This window comes from Chanos chanos, chromosome 6 (genome assembly GCF_902362185.1).
Source record: "Chanos chanos chromosome 6, fChaCha1.1, whole genome shotgun sequence".
NCBI classification, from domain to species: Eukaryota; Metazoa; Chordata; class Actinopteri; order Gonorynchiformes; family Chanidae; genus Chanos; species Chanos chanos.
In genome coordinates this window covers 4,753,964-4,759,968 of record NC_044500.1, presented here as the reverse complement: position 1 = coordinate 4,759,968, position 6,005 = coordinate 4,753,964, and the positions used below count along the sequence as shown (strand labels likewise).

The 6,005-nt window shown below is 39.7% G+C and overlaps 1 pseudogene; it reads left to right on the top strand.

Moving 5' to 3' along the window:
* Positions 1 to 1,103: 1,103 nt before the first annotated feature.
* LOC115814063 (E3 ubiquitin-protein ligase TRIM41-like) lies at positions 1,104 to 5,414 on the top strand (annotated as a pseudogene).
* Positions 5,415 to 6,005: the final 591 nt, after the last annotated feature.

Below are 6,005 nucleotides of genomic sequence, written 5' to 3'. Positions count from 1 at the left end.
TTTTAGGTAACTGCAGTTCAGTCTTGATCAAGACACTTCTGATATGTTAGTGCCCTTTTGTGTTGTTTTTGGGTACTGACAACATCTTTGGCAACCACTTTAGGGTCCTATGAAGAACTGATAATATTTTAAATGCTTTTGACTGAAAGTAGTCAAACCTCTACAGTTCATCCATCCATCCATCCATCCATCCATCCATCCAGAAATGTGTTGTGTTGTGTTTATATTGTTTTGTGTTGTTTAATAAAACAATTAGAGAAACCATCTGGAATGACCTAGATGTCCCTTGTCCTCATTTTTTTACCTGCTTAATCCAGGTATCATTTTTTGTTACTGCAGTACCCATCTCTGGGACCCATAACACCCACAACTTGTTAATTCTACTTTGTTTTGTTTAGAGTCTAGGCCACAGTTAAAGCTGTGCAGTCATTATCAGTTAGACCTAAAAAGTGAAAGGATAGTGACAATGTTATGTAGTGACTGTGACAATCTGAATCTGTTTTTGGGCTTACAGTGACATCTTGTGCACAAAGATTGAATTACAGGTCAGTGGTGACATAAATCCTATTACTGTACAGTACTGAGGAGGGAGGGGCTTATTGATAACACTCTGTTGAAGAGAAAGTAAAACTGTTGAACAGAAACTTTTTCCCATTTCTTCCCAGTGAATTTATTTAGAAAGGTCGTCTCTTTTACAGTGATCAACGTGGACGACCACTTATTTATTCAGAGACAACACAGGGGAAAACCAAAACAGAGAGTAAGTTTTGTCTGTGTGTGTGTGTGTGTGTGTGTGTCTGTGTGTGTGTGTGTGTGTGTGTGCGTGTGTGTGTGTGTGTGTGTGTGTGTGTGAGGTTTGAGAGAGCAAGCGAGAAAGAGAGACAGAAAGAAAGAGAAAAGAAAAGATAGAACAAGAGAAAATGCATGTGTGAGATGAGTGTGAAATTAATTTCTTTTATGGAGCATGTTTCTGTTGATCTGAGAAGGTTGCTAAAAAGTTTTATGTACGTGGTCTTTGTAAATACAGAGCTGATTTCCCAAAGTCCAAAGATTATCTGATTTCATAAACTTTTTATGATGTCCTTGTATTTGTTTAGACAGACATGACTTCCTCCAGCAGTCTCCTGTCTGAAGATCAGTTCCTGTGTTCTGTCTGTCTGGATGTGTTCACTGACCCTGTCTCTACTCCATGTGGTCACAACTTCTGTGTGACCTGTCTCAATAAACACTGGGACAGCACCCAGCACTGCCAGTGTCCACTCTGTAAGGAGCAGTTTAATATAAGACCTGAGCTCAAAATTAATACAATACTTAGAGAAGTTGTAGATCATTTTAAGAAAAAGGGAGACCTTGTCAAACCTGGAGAAGTGTCCTGTGATGTCTGTACTGCTCAGAAACTGAAGGCTGTGAAGTCCTGTCTGGACTGTGGGTTGAGTTACTGTGAAACTCACCTGGAGCCTCATAAAAATTAAAGCAAAACTAAAAAAACACAAACTGATGGATCCTGTGGAGAACCTGGAGGACTATATATGCCAGAAACATGAGAGACCCCTGGAGCTGTTCTGCAGAGATGACCAGACATGTGTGTGTCAGTTCTGTACTGAGGGAGACCACAAGACTCACAACACTGTTCCCCTAGAGGAGGAGAATGAGGAGAGAAAGGTGACAAACATGATAAACGCTGAGATTTGAACGATTAGATTTTCATATTCTTAGACAATATTACATTATACACTATGAACATTTTGCACTTACACAGCTGTTTAAATGTTTATTTTACTTTGTGGAGGAGACGGTATTTCTTTTAACATATGTACTGTTTCAGTCAATGTGAACAGTACACATCTATATTAGCTTGTGAAATTTTTGAGTGTTTCTCTCTCTGTCCGCAGTCTCAGCTGGGGAAAACACAGACAGAAGTGCAGCACATGATCCAGGACAAACTGAAGAAGATTAAAGAGATCAAACACTCAGTAGAGCTCAGCAAAGTTGGTTCAGAACAATTTATTTAAGTGTAAAAAGTCAAAGGTTGTTTTTTTTAGTGACATACTTTACCCAGGATGTTAATTCAGTGAGTTATTTTGTTGTTCATTTGTACATTTAAGTAAAAATATAGTAATAGTTATGAATGTATATTGTTGTGTTCTATTAGACAAACACGGAGAGACAGATAGCAGACAGTGTGAAGGTGTTCAGTTCTCTGATTGGCTGTATTGAGAGAAGTCGGGCTGAGCTGATTGGGCTGATGAAGGAGAAACAGAAAGCAGCAGAGAGGCAGGCTGAAGGTCTCATTAAAGAGCTGGAGCAGGAGATCACTGAGCTGAAGAGGAGAGGCACTGAGCTGGAGCAGCTCTCCCACTTTGAAGATCACCTCCACCTCCTACAGGTCAGTGTCCCTCTCTCTGTTCAGTGACAATGCAGCACATGACAGGACAAGACTCCCCATGCTGAGAGATTTCTCCTCTCTCCTGCTGGACTGTAGGTTTACCCAACACTGTGCAGCCGTCCACACACCACACACTCCACTGACATCAGTATTGACCCTCATCTGCGTGTGGACACTCTGAGGAAAACTCTGGAACAGCTGGAGAAAAAATTCCGTGAGGAAGTCGGGCGAGAGTGTGAGAAAGGTCAGTGCTTTATAGTCCATAATCATCTTTTGATCTTTAATGTGTGTGAGATATAAACATTATGCTGTTTTATTTTAATCTGCACATGGAGAGTGGTGTGATAGCTAATGAAAAAGAAAAAGTCCCATAGATCTCTTAGATGGTCTAACAGGAGTAAAACAGGGTCATTTCACACCACACACTCCAATCATTAATAATTATTTATCATATTTACAAATATAAACATATTAAAAGCCAGTGGAGTTAATGCTAGAAAAAAACCCTTCAAATACTTTCAAAGAAAAAGGATAAAAAATATTATCTACTTATTTCTTGATTGTTTAAATATTATTTTATACACTGCTTAGGATTCTGTATGTATACTTAATACAACTTTGTTTGTAATACTATTAATTCTGTGTCATTCAGACCTTTACAGATAAGGTTTCGTCTGAGATATTTGAAAATGAAACATCTTGTCCCTGAATAATGAAAGCAATAATTGAATGTCTTCATCATCTCATTCAAATGAAATCAGAAATGGGAGTGTTTAGTGCTGTCACCCTTTGACTAACGTGAAAGCAATATACTGACATCAGGTTAAACAGAGCTGATTCTTAGAAAGTGGTGAAACTAGTATTTTACTGTGAGTGACAATATGACTGTGCAGTGAACAGTTATGATCATCACTGAATCATCAGTTTCAGTTTACACTAAATGCATTTAACAACTGTCTTCTCTTTGTCTAAAGTGTTTATGTCATGAAATTTTAACCCAATTGTCTATCTGTGCTGATTTAAATTCACCGCAATATTACTGAAATGTATACTATTCTACTCAGGTTATTTTAAACTGTCACAAATTGAATAAGAGACTGGATGTGTGTGCAGAACCAGCGTTTATTTAACAAAGGTCAGGCCAAAGAACAGAGACCCAGGAACAAGTACAGGAGCAAGGGAGTATTCAGACAGAATTCAAGATGACTCTTATTTAGATCCATTAAGGCAAGGTCAGGTTAGACAAGACAAAGACCATGGAAAACCAGCGACATTTATCCAAAGAACACAAGGGAGTGACTAAATAAAGATCTGACTCAAAATGGCCAGTAGAGGTGGAGAGTCAGAACCAGGGTGTGACACTAAACTTCTTTATCAGGCTGTCTGCTCTTTGTCCAAAGTAACAGACTAACAACAAAAATATTAATCAAAGTCATGAAATGCTATGTCTTTACTCTTAATCTTGTCTGTGTGTTTTCAGAGATTGAGAGCAGAAGGAGACTACATGCAGGTGAGTGTACAGTATCCAGTACTGAGGATCACTGGATCACTTTTGATCACACTGTCATGTTTTTACTGATCTGCTCATGACAGATGTGGAGTGTAAATGTGTGTGTGAGTCAGACATGGAGTCACCAACAGCTCTGTACAGTTCACTCAGAGTCATCTGAGCTGTAGTGTTTTACTGAAGAGAATAACAGACATTAATGTTTCTCCTGGACACACAGTGTATGATTCACACAGAATATGAACCAGTGACCTCAGTTATCATAGACACACACACACACACAGACTCAAAAACACACAAAACTAAATGAGAATTCTCTACATTGTCTACAGTGGATGTGACTCTGGATCCTGATACAGCACATCCCAAACTCATCCTGTCTGATGATGGAAAACAAGTGGAACATGGAAACACACGACAGAATTTCCCTGACAACCCAGAGAGGTTTGATAGATGTCCCTGTGTCCTGGGGAAAGAGGGGTTCTCCTCAGGGAGATTTTACTATGAGGTGGAGGTCAGGGGGAAGACTAAGTGGACTTTAGGAGTGGCCAGAGAGTCAATTAACAGGAAGGGAAAGATTACATTAAGCCCTGAGGATGGATACTGGACCATATGGCTGAGGAATGGGGATGAGTATGAGGCTCTAGACTCTCCCTTTGCCATTTTGTTTGTTTGTTTACTCTTTTGTCTATTTACTGTGCTGTATATTGGTGAATTGGAAATTCAACTCTGTGTGTGTGTGTGTGTGTGTGTGTGTGTGTATGTGTGTGTGTGTTACACATTTCCTACTCCAGAACATGTTAAAGCAAACCTGTATCTGTATATTCTAGACACTTCAAATATGTTGGTGCCCTCTTGTGATGGTTTGGGAGAACTGCATACATCTTCAGCATTTAAGGCCCTGGCAGAAAACGCTGATAATATTTCAAATCTTTTCGACAGAAACAGTTAAACTGTGATATGTTTGTGTTTCTTAAATTAAAGACAGATATTGTCATTGAATTGTTTGCATTTTCGTTTTTGTTTGCACCTCCTCTTGCTTCTCAGACAGTAAAGTGTTTTTGAAACAATGTTGATTAGTTATCAGGCAAAAGTATTGTATCAACGTCTGACGGATCTCAAGTGCTCATTTAGCATTGATCTTGTTTGTTATATTGGAGATTTATTTATTTAACATGGAAAACCAAACAATGTCCAACACTGAATCAGTGTCATTTCAACACTTAAGTATTACAGTCACTCACGGCTGTTGAAATAACTGTGAATCAGTAGTTGTGCCATAACTGATATCATTTGAAAGCAAGCCAGCACAGACAGCAAATGTAGAAGACAACACTGATTAGATTTGACTTTGATCTTCTGTTCACTCCATTTAGTGGGGCCCAGTTCCCTCATGCTTGTGTTCCCCTGTTGTGCCTCTACTGTTCCTGCACGAATTCACGAGACCTGCTGCTGCAACGGCAAGACAGCCATCTTCCCACCCGTACCAGACAACTGGACACCAGTAAACGATGTGAATAGGGGGTGAAAGGCAAATCCAGTCAATAGTGTTTCAGCTACATCGTGCTGTCAGTGTTGGGAACCTTATATCACTGAATCAAGGCTGTTTTAATACACAATACAAAACAAATCTCAGCATTAGAACAATGATTATTCAGCCCTGGGTGAGTGCAGTATTTAAGTGTTGAATCAGAGCTGACATCAGTGTTGGACATGGTTTATTCTATCATGTTGAATAGATGGTAAATACAGGGAGTGAGATCAGTGCTAGATCCACACTGGACATCGATCAAATATAAATAATGATTCAATGGTTTTGCCTGATGTTTAATCAGTGTTCACTGCGTGAAAAGTGGTGTATTCGGAAATATCCGGACAAAGTAAACTTCCGCTAAACCTGCTGTTTTCCGGAGGTATTCGGATGCCCGCAGAACTTTGTCATACGGACCTGAAAACTCCCGCAAATGTCCGAATACAGCTGTTAGACGGCAGTTTTCAGGCATCCGCGTGACCACAGTCATTAGCTGATGGCTTGGCCTTTCAAATGCTAATAACAGTCAGTGGTCTAGGTGGGACTGGGTATAGAAGCCTGCCCCCCTTCCTCACTGTAAC